Source organism: Xyrauchen texanus, chromosome 12, assembly GCF_025860055.1.
Source record: "Xyrauchen texanus isolate HMW12.3.18 chromosome 12, RBS_HiC_50CHRs, whole genome shotgun sequence".
Taxonomy (NCBI): Eukaryota; Metazoa; Chordata; class Actinopteri; order Cypriniformes; family Catostomidae; genus Xyrauchen; species Xyrauchen texanus.
The window spans coordinates 41,957,843-41,982,667 of NC_068287.1; the positions used below are offsets into that span (position 1 = coordinate 41,957,843).

At 38.4% G+C, this 24,825-nt stretch overlaps 1 protein-coding gene across 2 annotated transcripts in view; it reads right to left on the bottom strand.

Annotated features, from left to right (window-relative positions):
• Positions 1-24,825, bottom strand: part of LOC127652778 (Fc receptor-like protein 5) — a 248,555-nt gene that overhangs the window by 138,090 nt on the left and 85,640 nt on the right. The gene's annotated exons all lie outside the window — the stretch shown is intronic.

The window sequence follows — 24,825 nt, forward strand, 5'->3', positions numbered from 1 at the left end:
TTACTGTGTGTTATTTGGGGGGTTTGTTCACTAGTTTGTGGTTCTTTATTTCCATAAAGTCATAAATACTGACTTACTGATCTAGAGCCATGAAAACATTGTTTCACTTTCCTAATGCATTATACACTCACTAAGCACTTCATTAGGAACACCTGTTCACCTACTTATTCATGTGAATATCTAATTAGCCAATCGTGTGGCTGCAGTGCAATGCATAAAATCATTTAGATACGGGTCAGGACTTTCAGTTCACATCAACCATCAGAATGGGGAAAATGTGATCTCAGTGATTTCAAAGTGGCATGATTGTTGGAGACAGATGGGCTGCTTTATTTTATGTTCCGAAATATTTGACTCTAGGCTTCATCTTGTTGAACAGGAAGTCTTAAGGCTTTAACACTGACTGTGTCTTTAACGGTCTGTCATTAGTAGATCAGTATGGAGCTCAGTCCACTTCCTCTTGTGCTCTGTGAGTATTGCTTCATCTATATTTATTTGCGTAGATATATAGTACCGTTATATTGCTGTCATGTAATGGATCGAATGTTGCAGTGTTTTTCTGTATTTCTGCTCTCATTTCCAAATTCAATCCATGATTTATAAGTAAAATATGTAAGTGTGAGAAATTAAGTGTGCGGTCAGTTCTGAGTGTGAAACAGAAATAGCAGGTGAATGATGGAAGTCGTTGTATTTGTTCAGTCATTCAGTTTTGTGCTTTTAGTAAAGGTGTCTCGAATCAGATTTTTTGTTAATTCTGTTTTGCAGAATTGGCATTGTAGATTTTCACCAGCAGTTAGTTTGAGTGTATATAGTCCTCTACTTGTGATGTGAAACTCAGAGGTCCAGACTGTTGTTTCGAACACTGTTCCCAAAACAGCTGGACAGAAACATTTCTCTGCCATGATAAATCTTTGGGTGGTAGCGCTAAACATTTTGTTGAATTACTAAATTATTGTTGCAGTATTACCCCCCGCCCCCCTAAATTCATGTATTAACATGTCTGTGATGAGGAGGAGGGTATGGCTGGGCTGTAAGGGTGCACGGCCGGCGTTGAGTCACCTAATCAACTGGGAGGAGGATAAAGACAAGCAGGGGGTGCCAGTTTGAGAGAGAGAGAGAGAGAGAGAGAGAGAGAGAGGCCTTTGATTCTGTTTGGCATGACGGACTCTTCCTGAAACTCATCCAGAGTGGCATCGGAGGAAAAACATATGATGTCATAAAAGACATGTACACTGAAAATAAATGCTGCGTGAAGATTAATGACAAAAGAACCAATTATTTCAATCAGACCAAGGGAGCCTCAGCCCAACTCTATTTAATATCTATATTAATGAACTGGCCACAACCCTTCAAAACTCATCTTGCCCTGGACTGATCTTAGATGGCAGAGAAATCAAATGCCTCCTTTACGCTGACGACCTCCTGCTGCTGTCCCCTAATGAAGAGGGACTACATCAAAGCCTCTCCATTTTAGAAACATATAGCAGAGATTGGGCTTTACCATTGAACATGGAGAAGTCCAAAGTCATGATCTTTCAGAAAAAAAATCGCACTTTGAGCAATAAATATATATTCACAATCGGGGGAACAATCCTTCATCATGTCAACCACTATAATTATTTGGGTCTTACAATCTCTGCTTCAGGACAATTTGATTTGGCAATAAAAGATCTGACTGACAAAGCCCGTGAGGACATATTATAGTATAAGAAAATCATTATTTAAATTCAACCCCCATTAAACTGTGGCTGAAAGTCTTCGACAGCATCATCAAACCTATACTCCTATATGGCTGTGAAATCTGGGGCCTCAAATATAAATTAAATTATGAATCTTGGGACAAAAGCCCTGTTGAAATTTTCCACCTAGAATTCTGTAAAAACATCCTGGGAATTCACAGAAGTGCCCCGAATCTGGGCTGTAGAGCAGAACTGGGCCGGTTCCACTCTCCTCACTGAAATCCAGAAGAGAGCAGCTAAATTCTGGTTCCATTTGTCAGACGCACCTCCAGATAATTACCATCACTGTGCCTTTACACACAGGACAGGACACCCAGAGAGTGACCCCATGCACTATTTAGTAGAAAAATATCAGCTAAATTCCTCCATCCAGTTCAGATTGGCCAAACTGAAACAGACAGACAGAATAACGCAGGAAGAATACATTCATGATTGGCAGCACAAAGTCACTCAAGTACATAAATTAAACTACTTCCACAGAATTAAGACGGATTATAAATTGGCACCATATTTGATCCATATTAAAGATTATGGACAAAGAAAGCTACTGACAAAGTATCGTCTGAGTGAGCACAGTCTGTCTGTAGAGACGGGTCGACACAGACAGAACCGGAGACCCAGAGAGGACAGACTGTGTTCACACTGCACTGAAGGAGTTGTGGAGGATGAACTTCACTTCCTCACTCACTGCAGTAAATATGAGACCATTAGAAACACACACTTTACAAAAATAGCTCATATTCTACCTGAATTCCAGGACATAAATAACGTAGACAAACTCTCGTATCTAATGGGAGAGAAAGTCGAGTGTGTTCAGCTGGCAGCGCAGTATGTGTCGTCCTGTCATCACATGAGGGCGAGAGACTGACCCCTCATCATATTACACCTCTATTCAAACTCATATTTAATTACTTTTTTCTCCTCCCTTCCTCATTGCTCTCTGTTTTTTACTTTGTCATTTGTATTTGTATTTATTTTTATTTGTTTATTATTATCATTATTATTAATTTATTGTATATACATGTTGTTGTTTTTATGTTTGTAATGTGTTTATTACTCAATGCTTTGGCAACATTGTACACTGTATACAGTCATGCCAATAAAGCTCATTTGAATTGAATTGAATAGAGAGAGAGAGAGAGAGAGAGAGAGAGAGAAACACTTTTGTCTCTCTCCCAGGTTTCCAGGAGGCTGACAGAATGGCCGAAGGGCAGCTGCGCTGCATGTGTTTGTTTATGTTTGTTTTATGTTGAGGTTCCCGCCTCCTCCTTGCCCATCCTTTATCTGTTTCAATATATTAATAAGAACTAACCCGGGAATGTGAATTTTACAGAAAACACAGACCCTTAAAGTGAAACCCAATCTGAACAGATCAGCTGCACATTTACACTCAATATAAAATAATATCAATATAAATGCAATTATAATGTTGCTCTAGACACATTTAAAGAGCTTGAATTGATGGTGTAATTATGGTTAGTTTTATATTGTACAAACTGTTTATAGTAAATTAATATTTTATCAGCTCCATGTTTACACTGTAATAAACTTTTTTCTTTGTACTTTTTCAGTGCTGATTTCAAACATCCATTCTGGACACACTGAAGGTGATTCAATTTGATTCATGTATTTCAACACATTTCTACAATATGTGTGATTATAAACTAACTGTTACAAACCAGCTGAGAACATTATTGTTATAAAAAAAATCTGCATGTAAAAATGTCAATTTCTTCAGAAATACATCGTCACTTCAGATAACTTGTTATAAAGCAGCAGACACAAATAAATCTAACATTTAATCTACTTTAGATTTACCAAAAGATTTCAATGTTTCTGTCAATTTGAGTTCAAAAGCTCCGACTGATTATTTTAAGAGACATGATCTATAGTGAAACAAAACATACATTGAATCTTAAGATAGAATGTAGAATTATTTTATAAAATATGTAATTTTTTATGATAATTTAAGCAATTTGCGGTATTTTCTGTTAATTTGGCCAAACAGTTTTCCATCTATTGAAAATCACAACAATAATGAAGATAATGATAATTATAACAATAATATATTTCAAATCAGCAGTAAAATCTGACTACACTGAGATCATAAATTGTGCTTCTTTACCTCAGATTACGCTAAAAAACTAAATGTACCCATCTTGTATAGCTAATGCGCATGTGTATTCTCGGGTTGATTGACAGGTGATGTCTGTATCTAAAAGGTGATTGGCACTTTTACCTGAAGGCGGGACTTCCTTTCTACATCTGTTGACCGTTGGTGACTTTGGGTGTTCCAATTTCTCCCATTAATTTTCATAGAAGTGGCCCGTCTCTGCTAAAGTGTCTCTGGGATTGCAAACCACACAAACATAAACACCTCCTGAAGCAGAGTGCATGATATATGTTCACTTCCTGGTAACTGTTGTGAAGCAGATCATTTCTTTATCACTTGTCTGTACATGTGCAAAAATAGAAAAATGGTTTGAGACTTTAAAATAGTAGCAATAATAATAATTTAATGTATTAAGTCTTTTTAAGGATCATATATTGCAATTTTCCAGGTCCATTTCTCCTTGTATGATATTCACTGGAAGAAAACTGCTGCATGGTGTCTGACTAAATGAAGAAAATTATTTGCAAGTAAATTCTCTAAAGAAGTTAATATATAAGAATAGATCCATACCAATACATTTATGTAGCATAAGTTTTGGGAATGATAGAGTAAAATTTGGTGCTCTTTAACACAATAGCGGCTGTCTGGACTGACCAACGGGTACATGTCAGTTTTCTGCCATTTCAGTAATTTGATCGATCTGTAAAAAGGCATTCATGTACAGATCTATAAGAATACAATTATGTAATTTTCTATAAATAAATATCGTTCAAGGATAGATGATCTGGTAATTGCAAGTAAACTCTGTATAAAGGCCTTATAAGAAAAGATTAATAGCCCTAAATTTAAAAGGAAATGAAAAGCAATCCAGAGGTCACCATTGTTTATTGCAAGTATTCTTTGTAAATAAACTTGATGCAAGTGATACAAGTGGCAGGAGGACTGACATGTCATGTGATCCGTCAGTGCCAACTTTACTCTGAACTGTGATGTGGATCAGTCAACAGTGTGTGTGTGTGTGTGTGTGTGTGTGTGTGTATAAAACTTTAATGCTCAAATGTGGTTTAAAACATTTCCAAATTCAAGCTGTGATGTGTTTCTCAGGTGTCTCTCCTTCAGTCTCTCTGATCATCAGTCCCAACAGAACTCAACACTTCACATCTGAATCTCTCTCTCTGAGCTGTGAGGATCAGAGTTACTCTACTGGATGGACAGTGAGAAGATACACAGACAGTGGATATCTGCAAGATTGTTCATCATCATCATACTGGGGATCACAAACAGGATCTACATGTAGAATCAGTTACACCCACACCTCTGACACTGGAGTGTACTGGTGTCACTCTGAATCTGGAGAGATCAGTAATCCTGTTAATATCACAGTACACAGTGAGTCTACAACTCTGTATTTATTGATTTATTGGTGGTTTACAATCAATGTGTAAATCAGGTTGATATGATAAGTGCAGGAAGCAAAAGATACAATTCAGTAACTGCAATAATTAGGAGACACTTTTATCATTACTCTTACTTGGAGTTCATCATTTAAACAAATCCCCTAAAATTAAGTATTAAACTTTGATGTGTAACTCATCCTCTGCATTGATGGTGCTACAGACATGAATCATGGTGTCCGGCTTCTTGAGGAGAGGCGTTCTGTTACTTTGCTAATTGGTCAGACTCATGATTACGTCTAGCAGACAATAAAATCGGAAATGAAAGATGTTTATTGAGGGAAACTCATCTAGGGACCAGAACAGAGACTTGAAGGTGGGCTCTTTTGACTTGGGCCAAAAAACAACCACCTAGCGCCACCCAGAACACCATAGCAACCACGCATAACAACCGACTAACAACGTCCTGGCAACACTCTAGCATTTGTGGCAGGAAGTTTTTCATGTGCAAGCACCGCTCACATCCTCTTTGGAAAATGTTCAAATCAAGTTGATGTATTTTATCACTTCTAGTAAGTGCACATTTCCTCTGTTCTGTAGATGGTGATGTGATTCTGGAGAGTCCTGTTCATCCTGTGACTGAAGGACATTCTCTGACTCTACGCTGTTTATATCGTAATAAAAACCCATCAGTCCTCACAGTTTATTTCTATAAAGATGGATCCCTCCTCCAGAATCAGACTACAGGAGAGATGATCATCCCTACTGTCTCAAAGTCACATGAGGGTTTCTACTCCTGTAAACACACAGAGAGAGGAGAGTCACCCAAGAGCTGGATCTCAATCAGAGGTGAGAGTCAATGGAGTCTGCTGTAACTGTGAGGTGATTCATTTTCTATAACTTCATATGCACTCATTCAGATATACTGCATGATGATAAGTTTGTGTGTGTGTGTGTGTGTGTGTGTGTGTGTGTGTGTGTCTTTCAGAAGTTCAGATTGCTGACCTTACCATGCTCTGTTCTCTACTGGCAGCTTGTCCATATCTGTTAGTGACCGTCATACTGGTTTTTAAATGCTGGAGAGTGAGAGGTAAAACATCTGTCTCTTTCCTCTGTGTATCTTTTACCTACAATTACAAATACACAACACTATATTGTGGGGAGACTGGGGTTATTTGTGTGGTAACCTAGTCTGGTAGTGCTTGGTTTCCCCTGCATGATATGTGCAGGCCATAGGGACATGCATTTAAAAGCATTAAGTGTTTCCAGCTACTGACTTCCTGTTTGATCCTGATGCCGGTGCAATCACAGTAGCAGCAGATTGTGTGGTGAACATTAAGGTTTTGTCATCTCAGTTAGCTTTTTTTTTTTTATTTGTATTAAAAGTTTTAGGTTTGTGAATTACCTCAAAGACATCTGCTGAATGTCTAATTGATATCAGAGATGAAACATCTTATAGACATTGCAGATGAACAAATAACCTAAAGAAATATCCAAAGATTGTTTTTGTCTGTATTTCACAGTTACATCTGTTGAAGACCAATGCCAGTATGCAGTAAGAGAGGAAGAATCTTCAATCTGATATGAATCTGTTGTGACAATAAGCTCTCTGAATACACTTAAGTCAGTCAAGCTGTGCATTAAACAGGAGCGTGTCATCACTGCTGGGTGCTGCCCTTAATGGACCAAACCATCTGTGCTTCCCTTCAGCTGGAGCACCATGAGGACACCCCACAGACACCTTATTTTTAGTATTAAATGTCGATGTTCAACTTTTGAATGCTTCACTTTTTTGTAATATAATGCAAAACCTAAAAATTAGACAAATTGACATTGTCTATAAATGGAGATTTAGTACTGTGGCTACTCTCCCTAGAAGTGTCCGTACAGCCAAAATGACTCAAAGGGCAACACAGAATGATCAAAGGGGTAAAAAAGAACCCTAGAGTGACATTTAATGACTTGAAGGAATCATTGGATCTGGTTAACATCTCTGTTCATGAGTCTACTATACAGAAATTCATTAAACAGGTATTGTGTCCATGGCAGGACAACATGAAGGAAGACACTGCTTTCCAACAAAAACATTACTGCACGCATGATGTTTGCCAAAGACAACCTTGACACTCCACAACGCTACTGGTTGTGTTTTAAAGGTTTTAAAAAATATTTTGTGGTCTGATGAAACTAAGGTTGAATTGTTTGTGAAGAACATGCATCACTATGTGAGGGCACCAAAAACCAACATGAAAACATCTTCCCACCGGTGAAGTATGATGGAGGGAGCATCATGATTTCAGGGCCTGGACCGCTTGCCATCATCCAGGGGAAAATTAATTAATATAATTATAATTATATAATAGGATTATGTCAGGGTGGCTGTGCGTCAGCTGAAGCTCAGTAGAAGTTGGGTGATGCAGCTGGACAATGACCCTAAACATCGAAGTAGATCCACTACAGAGTGTCTTAAAAAACAAAATACTTGTGACTTTGATGAAGATGAGATCACATTTAATGACCAATTAATGCAGAAACCAGAAAATTCCAAAGGGTTCACAAACTTTTCATGCCACTGTTTGTCTCCTGACTTGTATTACTGCAATGCTCTGAAAATGTTCATATATCTAATAAAAATGAGCTGGTGTTTTATTAACAATTCTTGCAGCACTGAACTATTTTAATTTTAACTTTTGTGGTTTCATATATCAAACCACAGACTCTCCACTTTACTGCTGATCAGGCTGTGAATGAAGCCTACAGTCTTCTGACTAATAACAACTAAATGATCTTCTTGTATGTCTATAAAGAAATTGTTTTTTCAGTCTTCATCTAAAATATTTTACTTTTAGTCTCACTCGTCAATATAAGCTTATGGGATTTGTTGCTCATTTTATTATCTGCCAGGCTAAATTAAGAGGTTGGATCACTTCTGAAACATAAGTTTGATCAGATTGTGGGCGGCTGTGGCTCAGTTGGTAGAGCGGGTCGGCCACTAATCTTAGGGTTGGTGGTTTGAATCCTGGCCCACACGACTACACATGCCAAAGTGTCCTTGGGAAAGACACTGAACCCCAAGTTGCTCCCAATGGCAAGCTTGCACCTTGCATGGCAGCTCTGCTACCATTTGTGTATGAATGAGCCACAGTGTAAACCGCTTTGAATACCGTTAAGGTTAAAAATGTGCTATATAAGTGCAGACCATTTACCATCAGAAATCCACACCATGCTACATGTCCAGAGCAGTTGGAGGGGGTTTGAAAATCCTCTAAGCCCAATGATGCATTCACAATATGTTGCAATTACCATAATTATGAGTTTCTAGCTTATAAAAAAAGCTCATGTCAAACTCGTAGAACACTTGTAAACTTTAATTCTAATGAATTTCGTATTTATTGTGTTACAACGGCTTTCATTCACTGATATTATATCATTTTAGGTTTCATGCTAGAGCACAAAAATGGCTATAATTGTTGAATAGTTCAGACCAAAATTCTCAATCTGCATGAATGCAAAACATGCAAACCAAGATCTGAAATTCATCTGAGCTTCACTTTACACTTTGGCTAAAGATGCATCATGATGTCACCATCACCTAGAAATTCTTAATCATGCAAAAGTCAGGAAACTCTGCATGACACGAGCTGACACAGGTCCTCGTGCAATCTCTAGAAGCTGTGGTGTAGTGTTATATGCATTTATAGTGTAATTGCATATTGACTCCACTAGAGGGCCACCTTGGTTTTACTGCTGTGGTTACCCCCGGGTGAGTGAGTGATATACATGCACAAGCTGGTTATCAGCACGAGCTGCTCGTGTTCTGTAATAAACAGATGGTTCTGAGATATAGTTTATCAAATACACTACACGAGAAGGAATACTACAGAAGCCAATCAACTTGTATTCATCCATTACATCTAACATTTTGTAACTCTGGTTTATTTATGGTCGGCTCTTTTACTGGTGGTTCACAGACTCCTTTTTTATTTTCACAGATTACTTGAACAACCTTAAATCACTTTCAGTAACCACGAATCACCGGGAGTAGCTTTGAATCATTGTGAATCACCATAAAAGCTGTATGAAAACAGAAACATACAATAAAGAATAAAATAAAACAATGTATACAAACTAATATGTAAACAAAAAATAAACCATTTACATTAAACACGGTTTCACCTTTTTATAACAAAGTATTACTACACATCGCCACAAGGCGGCGACAGAGACCGCGCCATGTGAACAATGCAAAGAGTCAGCGCAATGCATGTCCAAACTTTCTCATTTACAAACAAGTAAATTCACTCAATATAACACAGACCTTGTTCTTGCACACCGGGACTAAAAAAAACTGAATATACTTATGAAGAATCCGTGTTTGATAAGAGAAAACCTTCGAAACATTCACAGAGTTCATTTAGAGCTTCATTCTCCTTCAATCCCGAATCACGCGCTGAATTAACATGCGCAGTGAAGACACAAGATGTAACGGGCCTTTCAAAATAAAAGTCCTCAAACTACAATCTCAATAGACAGAAATGAAATAAGTCTGATTACTCAAATACAAAAAATATATAGACTGTAAAAAGTGAAATTTAAACAATATATATATACATTTCATTAAAATTAATTAATGGTCATATACACATTTAAATTTGTCACACCTCGGTCAGTTTGTTGCAAGCCTGTTAACATTTTTTATAAATAAATATTAAAGTGAAGTGATTGTCTGTGTTCACTCTAATGAAATTTACATATTTGTGCAAATATATGGATACACAAGGGCTCTTGGTATATAAAAATTAAACTATGATCAGCGGCAAACTCACTCTCAGAGGCCTGAGAGAATATAGATAGATTGAGCTGATAGTTGTGGTTTGTTTCTGCTCTCTTTCAGCTCTATATGGTATTAAACAGTGTAAGAGACATGAGAGTTAGTTTCTTATTTAGTTTTCATAAAGTTATGTATAGTGCTAATTCCACCATTACAATACAGAGCAATATCAAAACATTGATTCATTTTCCTAATGCCATAATAACAAATTAGTCATGACAACAAATTAAAGCTTTTTCAATCAATTTTATGCATTTTAAAGGATTAACACAAAACAATACAGAACAAACACATGCGTGTAAGTAATTGTAACTCTTTTTTTATGAAAACGTTACAACAAAAATATTTATAAGCATTGTTAAAATGCAAAAAGTTTATTTTTAAAACATATGGTCAATTTGAAAGTCTGTCCTCTTTTTTAATCTAAAGATTGTCTTTTTTCAAGAACAATATATTTCACCAATGGTTTAATAGTTACATATTAACACTATTAAAATATTTTCTCTTAGTTTTTTCAGTACTGATTTCAAACACTTGATTGATATATTTAATATCACATATTTGAATAAAACAAAAAAGTCCTTTAAAATGTAATATTTGCAGATCAATTGTCAGTGTGAACTTCAAAAAGGGTGAATGTGGACATTTAAAGTTTCCATTATTTATTGACAAAAAAGCGAATGGTCAAGATATAGAGATGAGCAGTTGAACGCATCAACAAATATGTTTCTTATTCTCCTGCAGGATTGAAACCAAAACCTGAACTCACATCAAATCCTGAAGGAGCTGCACTGACAGGAAACACAGTGACTCTGACCTGTCACATGGATCAGTCGACTGGATGGCAGTTTTACTGGTACCAACACACACAGAAACATCAGAAAAACACAACAGACACAAACTCCTACACAGTGAACATTGATTCAGTGTCTGATGGAGGTCAGTACTGGTGTAGAGCTGGAACATTTACCCACAGTGCATCACTGTAGTGTGTGTAGTAATGCACTGTGGGTCAATTTTACAGGTGAGATAAGAGGAGACACTGAGTGGACACACAGCTGGACTGTTGAGAGCAGCTACAACAATCAAAGCAAGACACAAGAGTATAAAATCAGACGTGTTGAGCACACATACACACACACACACACACACACACACACACAGTGGTAAATACACTTGTAGAGGAACGACAAGAGACGGACAAAACTCAGAGATCAGTGATGCTGTTACACTGACTGTGTCAAGTGAGTTTTATTTGTTCATTATTATCAGTATAAACTGTGAAAGTTTCGGAGCTAATCTGTTATATATTGTATTATTGATCCATTTCAGATGAAACAGAGGCAGTTTTAAGTGTTTCTCCACAGAAGTGGCTGACTGAAGGAGATTCAGTGACTCTGATCTGTGAGGTTTACGGCTCCTCTACAGGATGGACTTTCAGCTGGTACAGAGATGATAATGACTGCAAATATAAAGTCCTGTCAGACAGCAGCAGAGGAGCTGGAGGAAACTACACTCTCAGTTCTGCTGCTGTAAATCACACAGGAGTTTATAAGTGTAGAGGAGAGAGAGGAGAACCAGTGTATTACACAGAGGACAGCAACACACAGACACTATGGGTCACTGGTGAGTGAAAAATGTATATAACACAAACATCCAAGGGTAAAACATCAGACAAGTGTTTGACCAAAATAACAATGAAAAACACAAAAATAAGTCAGCAAACTGTTTGAATGTATTCTTACTACACGCTGTTAAGGTGGCGTCCGAGGTGAGTGTGGAAGAATGCTGTCGTGCCATTGGAGAGGTTGTGGGACATGAGAGTGTTGTGGGACATTTTGGGATTTTGATTATGTTGTTTTTGTCACTACTGCGAAGATTAAATGTTTCGGCTGCGGAAAATTCGGACATCTAATTTGCAACTGCCCTGATAAACTTCTAGAAGAAGAGGTGAATGTAGTGAATGTGAATTCTGAGAGTAGTGATGTGGCTGGTGTTGACAGTGCGTTTGAGGCGCTGGAGGGAGAGCTCGGTGGTGGAGGCCACAAGCATTCCCAGTGAGACTGTGCCTGGGTCGACCACGTCGCTCCAGCACCCGCGTTCGGCACACATCGAAACATTTTCAGAGGCCGGTGTAACGCAAGAAACATGTGAGGTGGATTGTGTTAGAATGGAGGAAGCACAAACTGTTTTCAAAATGCCCCAAAAAAGAAAGAAAAGTAATAAAGTTTTATGGACAGTTCTTTATTTTTGTATTTTATTTATTTTTCTGTTAGTGATGAGTGAAGTGCATTTAGCTACATTGAATGTCAATGGTGCTAGAGATTATAGAAAAGAGCAATAATATATTAAGTAATTAATCAGACGAATATTGTTGTTGCTTTTTACAAGAAATTAACAGTGATTTGAGAAATGTTGTTGACTGGGTAAGGGTGTTTAACGGCATACCTGTGTTAAGTCACAACACTTTAGTCAGTGGAGGAGTTGCCATTTTATTTGCAAAAATCTTTAGTCCTGTCTCTTCTGAGGTTGATAAAATTGTGAAAGGTAGACTCTTAAAAGTTAGAGCTATCTTTATTTGTCTGTATGCCCCAACTGCACACGTTGAAATATTTCTTTCAACACACTTTGTTCGACTTTACAAACTGTTGCCCTGATTTTTTGTTCCAAGGTGGTGATTTCGATTGCACCGAGTTTAATCTAGCTAGGAATCACATTGAGCCTGACTTGGCTTCACGTAGTCGTAGGAATTTTGTACGTTTTTTTTGGGAAGCTCACAAAGGATTTAAGTGTTCCTTTCAATCATTAGAACAGTGGTGGGATTATGGAAATGTTCAAATAAATTGGTTTACTCAACAGTACATTCACAATGTCACTGAAGAGTTGACTCGATCCTTAGAGCTTTTGGGAAAAGAGACAATTGTCTCAATATACTGGTGAATTTAGCCATTTGGAAACCTGCTCTAAGAAGAGGGCTCAGTTAGCAGATCTCCTTGGATATAAGACACATGGGGGCTCTGATCCGTTCATGTTTTCAAAGTATTGATCAGATGGATGCACCGTCCAAATACTTTTTCAGTATGGAAATAAAGAATGGGCAGAAAGGTTTTATTCATGCACCGCGCTCCTAAGATGGAGTGTTGCTGACAGATCCAGCTGATATTCGAAGAAGAGCAGTTATTTTTTACCAAAAGCTTTTTTGTGAGATTAAGTAAGGGTGAAAGTGTTTCCTTTGAAGATTTACGAAAAGTCTCAGAGGAGGTTAATGAGGATCTTGCAGGAGCGTTGACCCTGGGAGAGCTTTATGAGGCCCTGCAGAGCATGCAGTCTGGGATGGCACCCGGTGTGGATGGCCTACCTGTTGACTTCTATGAGGCTTTTTGGTTGGAGTTGGGAGCAGATCTACTGGAGGTGAAGATCTGCTCAAAGACAGCTTGTCGGAGGTCAGGTTGCCGTTGAGTTGCTGAAGAGCAGTAATCACTCTTATTCCAAAAAGGGGAACTCACTGATATAAAGAACTGGCGCCCTGTCTCACTTATGTGTAGCAACTACAAACTGCTTTCTAAGGCCTTGGCTAATAGATTGGCTGGAGTGTTGGATCAGGTCATCCATCCAGATCAGACATATTGTGTCCTCTGTAGATCTATTTTTGACAATGTCTCTGTAATTTGTGACCTTTTCCAAGTCTCTAAATTGTTACATTTAGATTGTGATTGTTATCTTTGGATCAGGAGAAGGCTTTCGACCGAGTTGAGCATTCATATTTGTGAAACACTTTAACAGCTTTTGGTTTTTGCAGTACATTTGTAGACATGATCAGAGTACTCTATAGTGATGTTGAGAGGGCACTGAAATTAAATGGTGGATTATGTGCTCCTTTTCAGGTTCTTATAGGTATCAGACAATGTTGCTCCTTGTCTGGAATGTTGTACTTCTTGGCTATTAATAACTTATGTTGATTTTGTTTGCCGAGTTGCAATAATAATTTTGTTTGTCAGCTTATGATGATGATATTATAGTAATGATCAGTAGACAAAGCGATGTGTAGACTTTGTTTAACATAGTTGAAGTATTTAGAGTGCTGTCGTCTGCTAATGTGAATTGGAAAGAAAGTGATGCTTTACTGTTAGGACAATGGTATAATGGAAAACCTTGCCTTCCTGATGGGTTGTGTTGGGGTAGGGGAGGTATAAAATACTTAGGATTTTATTTGGGAGATGATAGTTTTGTACAGAAATATTGGGAGGGGCTGCTGGAAAAAGTCAAAGGCCGATTGGATAAATGGAAAAGGTTATTACCGAATATGTCCTATAGAGGGCGAACTCTCATTGTCAACAATTTAGTAGCATCCTCTCAATTGGCTTGTGTTGACCCCTCACAACTTTTCTTAGCTGAAGTTCAAGCTGCTCTTGTGAATTTATTTTGGGACAAGCTACATTGGGTCCCACAGAGCGTTTTCACCTCCCAAAAGAAGAAGGTAGGCAAGGTTTAATTCACTTACAAAGTAGAATTGCTGCTTTTTGATGAAAGTTATTACAAAGATTCTTGGATGGTTCAACAGACTGCAGCTGGCGTGTTGTTAGCTGCACAATTCTGCGTACCCTTGGAGGTTTTGGACTGGACTTTTAATTGGATCCAACTAAACTGGAATTATTGGAATTGCCTGTTTTTTATCGTAATCTTTTCAAAGTGTGGAGCATTTTCCATGTTTGAAAAGACTGAGAACTCATATTCTCCCCGTCTGGACATTACCACACACTGTAATTTACCAGGGTTCAGTACCTCACTTCGGGAATCCAAGATTTTCACTTTGGGACATTTAGTGACTCTGACTGGGCCTCATTTTAAACATGTGGAGACACCATCCAAGTATTTGGGGTTCAGATCTGTTCACTTGTTTATTGAGTAATCTTCTATAAACCTCATCACCATGATGTGCAGGGTGGGGCAAGAGCATATTACATTGTCTGACATCATTTTTGCAATTTGACACACCTCTTTAACATTATCTTTAGTGATCTCCGACTGGCCCATCTGGACATCTTTAGTGCCGACAAGAATAACAATCTTAGAAAATCTATGTTTAGCATAAGCCAGCACTTGAGAAATGTTGAACAAATAAAACTACATTCTAATTCTGCATGATGAGTGAAACAATATCTAAATTTAATGCTGTGATCTTAACTTCACACTGTCGCTAAAGGTGCATCATGGTGTCATTGTCACCCAGGAGTTCTTAGAAGTGACATTTACACGTATTCTTTGTCCTTCCTCTTTCACACTCAGTTTCTACAATAGTTAAAACAGGGCATTTTCACAACATCAACAGAATGTACACCCAGTATTCCTGGTAATTCATGAGTCCTCAAATGGGTCTTGTTATGTATATTAGTATATGGCATGAATATTAAATTAGATTGAAGTAGAACTAGATTTAACTTGACTGAAAAAAGGTTAATGATGCTCGCCTGTGCAAAACTCACCCCTGTGATGCTAGGGTGTAACTGTTAGAGCATTGTTACAGTAAATATTAGTCGTTCCTAATGTTTTTTTTTGTTGTTGTTTTTTTTTTTGCACATAGCAATGTGGTTGCTAGGGTTGTCTTCGTGGTTGTTAGGTGGTTGCTAACTGGCCCAAGTCAAAATAGCCCACCTCCAATTCTGGCCCATAGATTTGGTGAGGTTCCTTCAATGCTTTTCTTCACCTGTTTATTCATCTGTCAGGCTCTGTAATGACTCAATGATTTGAGGACCAGTTCTTGTCCATATCACAAACACTACGAGACAAGTTACAGGAAAACTGTTATAACTAAAATACAGACAGGGATGGATGGATGGATGGATGGATGGATGGATGGATGGATGGATGGATGGATGGATGCTGCTTCTACCACCATTACAAGAATAAAGCCATGAAAATCATGTTTCAGTTTCCTAATGCATTATACAAACCAGAATACTCCCTCATCTGAACAAATCAATAACATTTAAATAATTTATATTTCTTAGGATAAAAAAAACATTGTCACATTGTGTGATAAAGAGACACATAAATGTCTGCTGAAAAATGTGCATGCAAATCATTGGGACACTTTTTCTGCAAACATTACAATAGTACTGTATAATCATCCGCATTATCAAGATTTTCCATTAGACAAAATGTTGTGTTGTTCACGTGTCATCATGTCACTAAATGTCTGCCTCTAGACTTCTTGTTGTACAGGAAGTCTTAAGGCTTTAACACTGACTGTGTCTTTAACGGTCTGTCATTAGTAGATCAGTATGGAGCTCAGTCCACTTCCTCTTGTGCTCTGTGAGTATTGCTTCATCTGTATTTATTTGCTTGAATATCCTTTATTGTTATATCATAGTTATGAAAAGGATAGAGTGATTCAGTGTTCCTGTATTTCCTCCACAAAAAACTTTCATGCTCCTCTCAGTTTCAGATCTTCAGTTCATGATTTATAAGTAAAATATGTAAGTGTGAGAAATGAAGTGTGCAGTCAGTTCTGTGTGTGAAACAGAAATAGCAGGTGAATGATGGAAGTTGTTGTATTTGTTCAGTCATTCAGTTTTGTGCATTTTGTAAAGGTGTGAGTGTGTGTGCATGTTTATGTGGTTTACAAGGACAATTTTTTTAGGTTACAAACTGGTCATTACAAGGGTATTATGCTATAAATGTGGTTTATGAGGACATTTCTAGTGTTCCCATAATTTAAATAGCTTAAACACATAGGCCTATTAAACTATGTTTTATTGAAAATGTAAAAATGCAGAACGTTTTCTGTGAGGGTTTATGGGATGTAATCTATAGTTTGTACAGTATTAAAATCATTATGTCTATGGAAAGTCCTCATAATGATAGGTAGACCACATTTGTGTGTGTGTTCATTCGGTTTTGCACAGGTATTCGCCCTATTGTCTTATGTAGATTTTCACCAGCAGTTAGTTTGAGTGTATATAGTCCTCTACTTGTGATGTGAAACTCAGAGGTCCAGACTGTTGTTGTGAACACTGTTCCCAAAACAGCTGGACAGAAACAGTAAATGTACTACAGAGTACATGTCGAACAGGTCAACATTATTACATCAAAACTGCTGTCTAACACATTTATAAAACAATTCTGAAAGAAACATTGTAACAAAGAGCTTGCATGCGTTTACATTTTCTGTAGGTTATCATTGTAATAAAGTAATGTAACCCTGTTCTGTGGATGCACAGAGTCCTGAAGTATCCAAATGTTGCACAAAATCTTGAACTGCAACAGATTCAACAAATAGTGATTTACTCTACGTAGTCCAGCACTACGCAACACGCGGCCCTCGAGCGATCTTAAGCGGCCCACGTTATGATATCATCATCAGAAATGGAAGTGGAGCGTAGTTCTAGCGGGAAGACCAGCAGATGTACATCACATCATTAGCTGGGTAACTCCTAGCCAAGCGCACGTAAGCCAATGATTTATAAGTCCGCTCACAATCTATCACATCGCTGTTTCGGTGTGCTAACACTGCAACTAGATGCATTTCAAAGGCCACAACCAGTGCACAGCACATCTCTGGAAGCCCGCCTTCCCTTTCCAACGACGTCGTCACTTCATCTCAACTTCTGCCAACATAAAACCCGGATCTTCACCCATATCTCATTCACTCAGGAGATCTCTCTCAATCGCATTGCACGACCCGGCGCGGAAGGAGCGCGCACCCCGCGAATCCTGCAAAATCATCGGCTCAGGCAGCAGCTGGCTTCCATCAGAAATAAGTTAAGTCATTTTCATATCCATCAAATGCATTCAGATCTAGTCATGGGTCTAGACCTTCCGTTGCCATGCTATCTGTACATCACGAAGTTGCAACGCTGCCTGTTCATCATAACCCATTCGCATCAATATCAAATGCCAATATTTCATGTCAACAGTGCATTCACTCTCATAGTATGGCAGGCAATCACGTAATCTCATGAGGGCAACTCGGTCAATGTTCATTCACTTGTCATTCACAGTCTGCATGCCCAAGCGTTCCCCATCGGGGAATTAAGATAATTATTCAGGCATATCATCATGTACAGTCAACGCTTATCATGCAGGCTCTCATTACTTCATTCAGTAAGATTCCCCCATTTTCCGGCTGCCTTCGCCCAAATCACGTAACGGGTGCGTTCCAATCCAATTAATCTTCCCTATGCCCTACTCACTAGGAAGACCGAGCCCATGATGTGAGCATTCCGAGGGAGCATGACATCACAGTTTCACCTTGATGTGCGCGCCCCTTCCCGAGCACAAACCATGCAAATTACATACCCAACTTAAATGGCTGTATCTACAGGCTCCCCTGGAGTATGGACACAGTTGTAGTATCTTTTAAAAGACACTTTGGGCTTCACTTCTCAAGTTTCAGAATTAATACATGTTGTTATTTTAAAGCAAAAAACTACAATCAAAAAAAAAAATAAAAAAAAAATTGGGACTTTGAGATGGGCTCATTCTGTTTAGAAGACTTCATATATAAGATAATATACAGTTTTACAACAGGAATGCTGCTCAGATTGCATAGTCTGTCGAAGAACGACGATGAAGTGTAATTCTTCCAGGTGAGATCTCATGTAAACAATGGCGAACATATCAAGATTTGTAATTACGTACAAGTGCTACTGGACGTTATAGAATTAACTCTGTCACGGACAATTGACCCAAGTAGGCTGAACTGGATTCATCTGGTGATCGCGACTTAATAATAAGGTATGAAGTCCCGTTTTTGATATTGCATGTTGTCATCCGCATTTCCGGCACAAATAAAATTGCTGTTTCTGGAGGACTGCTATCATGCAACAGAGATCGGATATTAACGTTGAACACTTAGACCTTCGAAAAGACATATAATCTGTTATCATTAATCGCATATCCATGCATGTATATATCAGAATGCAAATATATTAAACGTAAGCAGAGTGACGTCACTCCCGAGTGCAAACAAATACGTATCAACGGGTTAATATAGCCTTCACCAAGCCTTGCGAAATAATTTACTTCGTTCGGTACAACATTCAATGAGGTTCCCAGAGCACCTCCAAGGGCGCATATACGCGATCCATAAAATGCAGCATTTCCTTACTCCAGACGTACTTCCATGTTCTCATCGCTAGCACCACTGTTGCAGCGCGCCTCTGACACCTAGCGGTAGGCTCCGCACCACTTCACCTTTTCATCAGATTATCTACCACCAGCGTAAGGCATTTCGCTATGATCAGGTCATACAGCGAGTAATTCCCATCTCATGGCATACTTCCATTTTATTATCATTCAGGCATCATCAAAGAGCAGAAATTAGTTGGCATGTGTTCACAAATCATTCACTCATCGTCAGACCACTACAGCAACAACTAATCAGAACCAATATGATCGACAGCGTAAATGCTGGAATTCAGCCAAACATGTTTAGGCGTGCGTGTATCTGGTGTCCGGAATATGTCAGAGACAATGGTAACTTGGCACATCAGCCGTCAAATCAGCTATCAAGCACATTCACAAAATATAAAGTGTGATACTGTATCTTCAGGTCGTAAAGGTGGGACATGAACAGCCGGAACTGGTCGCCATTATCGTATGGCTCTACACACGTTGTCCCCTTCGGCAAAGATACCTCAAACAACTTTCCCTCGCCGGAGGGTTTTCATATCAAATGTCTTCAATGAAGAGACTGCACGCAACGTTGACATTATCATATGGCTCTACACATGTTGTCCCCCTCGGCAAAGATGCCTCAAACAACTTTTCCCTCGCCGGAGGGTTTTCATATCAAATGTCGTTTATCTTTTAACAAAGATACTGCACATCAATGCCGGCCTAAAGCAAAGATTCTGCTCAACCAGGGGCTCTCGACAGAGTGCCCAAAATCACACTCGAGGACAAAGAGGAAATGCACAGGGATGAAATCAAACTCGAAAAAAAAAATAAAAAATGCTTTCCCATCGCAAAGGCTTCCCACAACCACGCCAGAGGTATTGCAAATTTCATGTCAAATTCTGACCCTAGCATCTCTTAATTCCTCCTCCAGAATGAACGCCCAACACAAGACCTGGTTCGTACCAAACTGGATCATCTCTTTTGGGGGTAGTATACTACTTTCTCTCTTTTTGGGGGTAGGCTCCTCGCCCCTGCCTCCTATCTCCGGCAGGACATGACGGTTCCGGGTACAACTCCCTCGGACTGCCGGACCGGGCCTACGCCATAGAGAGAGACATTACCTCTCGTTTTACATCTATCAAATAAATGGCATCTCAAACTTTACTCAAGCCTGCGTGTCTTCCCGATAGAAATGGAAGTGGAGCGTAGTTCTAGCGGGAAGACCAGCAGGTGTACACCACATCATTAGCTGGGTAACTCCTAGCCAATCGCACGTAAGCCAATGCTTTATAAGTCCGCTCAGAATCTATCACATTGCTGTTTCGGTGTGCTAACACTGCAACCTCCACCTCCCCACCACCACCAGTTGAGCCCTGTCCCGCAGGGGGGTAGGCTCCTCGCCCCTGCCTCCTATCTCCGGCAGGACATGACGGTTCCGGGTACAACTCCCACGGACTGCCGGACGGCGCCTATGCCAAAGAGAGAGACATCACCTCCCGTTTTACATCTATCAAATAAATGGCATCACAAACTTCACTCAAGCCTGCGTGTCTTCCCGATAGAAATATATTTATCAGCAGCCTATCAAATCTGTATGAATGTTGATGTGTCCATTTTCATGAGGATTTACGCTAGTTCTCTACATTACTGAATCAGGTTAGAGAGGGAATTCAAGTGCAAGAGAATGTTACAAGTAAACAAAAAAATTATAAATAATATCTGAGCATGGCTGATATTTTGAGAGCGGCAGGCGGTCGGTGGTTTATATACTACATGTATTTATCATTCATATTTTTCATTATTTATTATTATCATTATCATTATGATAGAAGAACAATGACTAACATTAGTCAAAGTCTTTCTAGGAAATCAGTCCACTGGCGGCCATCTTTGGAACACTCACGGAAGCAATTTCCAGTTATGGCAGTGCAGCTCTTATCGACTTGAATGGGGAAAGACCGAAATCTCCAAAACAGTTGGTCAAGATTGCGATCAAAGAAAATATTTTAGTAAAATCTGACAACACTGAAATCATAAATTGTGCTTCTTTACCTCTGATTATGCAAAAAGAAATAAATGAAACCAAAATATAACAAAAAGAAAAAGAAAACATATAGCTAATGCACATGCACGTTCTCGAGTTGATTGGCTGGTGATGTCTGTATCTAAAAGGTGATTGGCTCATTTACCTGTTAGGCGTGACTTTGACTGTTGGGTGTTTCAATTTGTCCCATTAATTTTAATACAAGTGGTCTGTCTCTGCTATATTGTCTCTGAGTAGTGCAGTATAGGATTTCCTAAACTGTAGAAATGATCACAGTGAAATATACACTGAATGATTTATAATGGACAGATGCATTTTGTAAAGTAACTTTTAAAAAGTATTGTTTTTTTTATTATTATTTTATTAGTAGTATTTTTGTATTTTTTACTTCTGCTTTAGTTTCTTTACTATTGCTTTTGGATCTTGGCAGTGCCATACTGCAGATATTGCTGTCATTTTTGGGACAAATTTCTTGTTATGGGTCTTACATGTAAGTTGCTTTAGACAAAAGTGTCATAAAAATGACTTAATGTCTGTAAGTAGTTTTCACAGCCAAAACAATCTTATATCACGGTTAATCGCAGTTTTTTAAAGTGTGATAGCAATCCGTCCAAATTTTATTCTTGTTGCTTCTTCTTTCTGTGTGAGCATGATTTGAACTCGAATAACATTCAATAGTCCAGTAACTTCTTTTAGATATAGTTTAATAACAAAATGAACTGGAAAAATGTTACACGTTCAAAAGTCTGTATCACTCCCATATTGTATCACAAAAAACTAACCGTCATTGCCGAACATGACGTCATTGTTGCTTAGAAATATTGTATTACACATATAAAATTATTTACTTATAATTACTTAACAATGCTTAATGCACACAATTATTTGTTCCACATCTATATAAAGAAACACATAACTTATGGCTCTTACAAAAAGCTTTCAAGAATCTAATAATTCTTAAGTATTTTGTAGTATGAATGGATGTATAATAGCATTTAGCCAGTGATATTATATTTTTTTAGGCTTCATGCCAGAGCACTGAAAAATGTTGAACAGAGAAACGACATTCTCGTTCTGTGTGAAACAACATTTTAAATTCACTGGCGTGATCTTCACTTCACACTGTGGTTAAAGATTGTTCTTCCTCTTTCAAACTCAGTCTCTCAGTTAAATGTGGACGCAGTTAAATATTCAATAGTTAATATCAAATAATAATAGTTATTCTTGCCTTAGTGAGCACCACTAATATTGTTCATAAGTACAAATATTTCACTGCCAAACAGACTCAGCAAACTCAGTGTCAGAAGTCTGACAGAATATATAGAGATGAGCTGATAGTTGTGGTTTAATTTCTGCTCTTTTTCAGTTTTGAGGCTTTAAGTGTGTGTGTGTGTGTGTGTGTGTGTGTGCGTGCGTGCGTGTGTGTGTGTGTGTGTGTGTGTGTGTGGAAAGTTATTCACTAGTTTGTGGTTCTTCATTTCCATAAAGTCATAAATACTGACTTACAATCTAGAGCAGGGGTGCCCACACTTTTTTTTGTGTGTGTGATGATCTACTTTTAAATGACCAAATCAATAAGATCTACCAACTAAAAAAAAAAAAACACAGTTTAATTTAAAATAATAAAATGCTTGTTGGGACTACTGCATGTATCCCTACATGGAATTCATCTTCTAATTAATAAAATTATATATAATAATGTTCAATGTTGATATCATTCAGTTTTAAAACGAATCCCAAAACACCTACAGCACAATAGATTACAATAGCCAGGGCATTTACCTTATTCTGATGACGAGTAAATATTGACCAGGCGAGGTTTTGTTTATTCAGTTGCCATGACAACTAGGTTTGCGCATACGCGCCTTCCAAGGACTTCTGAGAACAGAGCGCGAAATTGCGATGCTACTGCCCAGATTAGATTGATTGTTGGTGCCAGATGGGCTGCTTTGAGTGTTTCTGTAATCTCTGATCTCCAGGGATTTTCACACTTTAGAGTTTACTCAGAATGGTGCCAAGAACAAAAAACAGCCAGTGAGCGGCAGTTCTGCGGCAGGGGCGTGTCTAGAGGGAGGCTGGGGGAGGCAGTGCCTCCCCTAGGATAAGCTCTGCCTCCCCTGAGAATTTGAGAAATAATCTGTCCATCTGATCAGAGGCGGCGGCAGCCGATTTTGCTGGGGTTTCAGCCCCGAATGTTTTGAGTGTAGCCCAGAATGTATTTTGAATAGTTGACTGACAAATATGAAACCGGACAAAAGCCTATGTAAACCCCCGAAATCACAAGTTGCCTTATTTCATTGTGCTTTGGCTTTGCACATACTGCATACAGCCTGTAAAAATAGACATAGGCATAATCTAGCCTATAGAATAAGTTCCTTTGCTGTCGGTAGCCTATGGGCGACTCCGTTTCTTCCTCTCTGTTGAATATGCAGCAGGTAGGGGAGGAGCTTGCACAGTCGTTGACATCAACTAACGTTACTTAGTGGCGAGTTAACGGCAATTAGCAGGAAAGACAGCAAAAATTAAGCAAATGAGGCTTTGGGGATTTTTCCGAAAGAAGTCAGTGGGTAAGAATTCACATTTGTTTTTGTCCTTGAAGTCTTAAGATCATCATCTAGCTGGCTTTCACCCACAGTAGGCTAAACCTCAAGAGTTGTAGCCTCTAACTTCCTTGTTCAGATTGATGCAGCTTGGTAGCTCCGAGTTAACGTAGTCGCCTCTCACGCCGGAGCCCCGTTCGGAGCGTACTTTTCTTGTTTATCAGGTGTTGTTTTCGCTAAGGATAACCAATAAGCATTAACATAAAATGTATGTGTGACTTGTTTTGTGATATTAGTTTGTAGTAAATATACACTTTGATTTGATTAAATGGTTTTGTAGAGTGTAGCAAAGATGAGCAACAGACTGAGGAGCAGCAGCAGCAGCTGTGCCAGAATCAGGCATGGAAACTGCTAACAATTCATCAGTCACTTTACTTTAGAGAAAGTTAAAAGTGAAACATTGTTTATCTCAATGATCCTAATGAAAGGATTTTGACAGATGAATTATTCTCATAGAGATGATGAGAATTAAATACAGTTCGATGCCATGATGTGTCAATGAACTTAGACTAAAGTCATTCATGTATTTCTTTAACTTAGGATCTTATACATTATTTTGACTATTTATGTCAAAAAATATAAATTATTTATATTCAATATTTTTTTTACCTCACTTTACTCACTATAACATAACTCTTTTGTGATGACTTTATGTTAATGTACATGAAAATTCAAGAATCATGATAGATCTAAGGGCAATCCCACTGATCTGCTCTTCCCAATACATTTTCTTCAATGGTATTGGTCCACAATTTGACATATGTAGCACTTGATGAATTAGTTGTTTGAAGCTGATTTGCAATAAGTTATGTGCTGTATCTGTTCTTTTGCATCACAGATGATTCAGGGAGGAGAGAGGATGTTGAGGATAGTACTAGAGTGGAAGATTTAGGAACTGTAGAAACAGGCCCAGCAAGAGCAAAACTCAAAGAATACCCTCTCACCCGCTTTGGACTACAGGGAAGTGGTTGCTAGTGTGAAAAT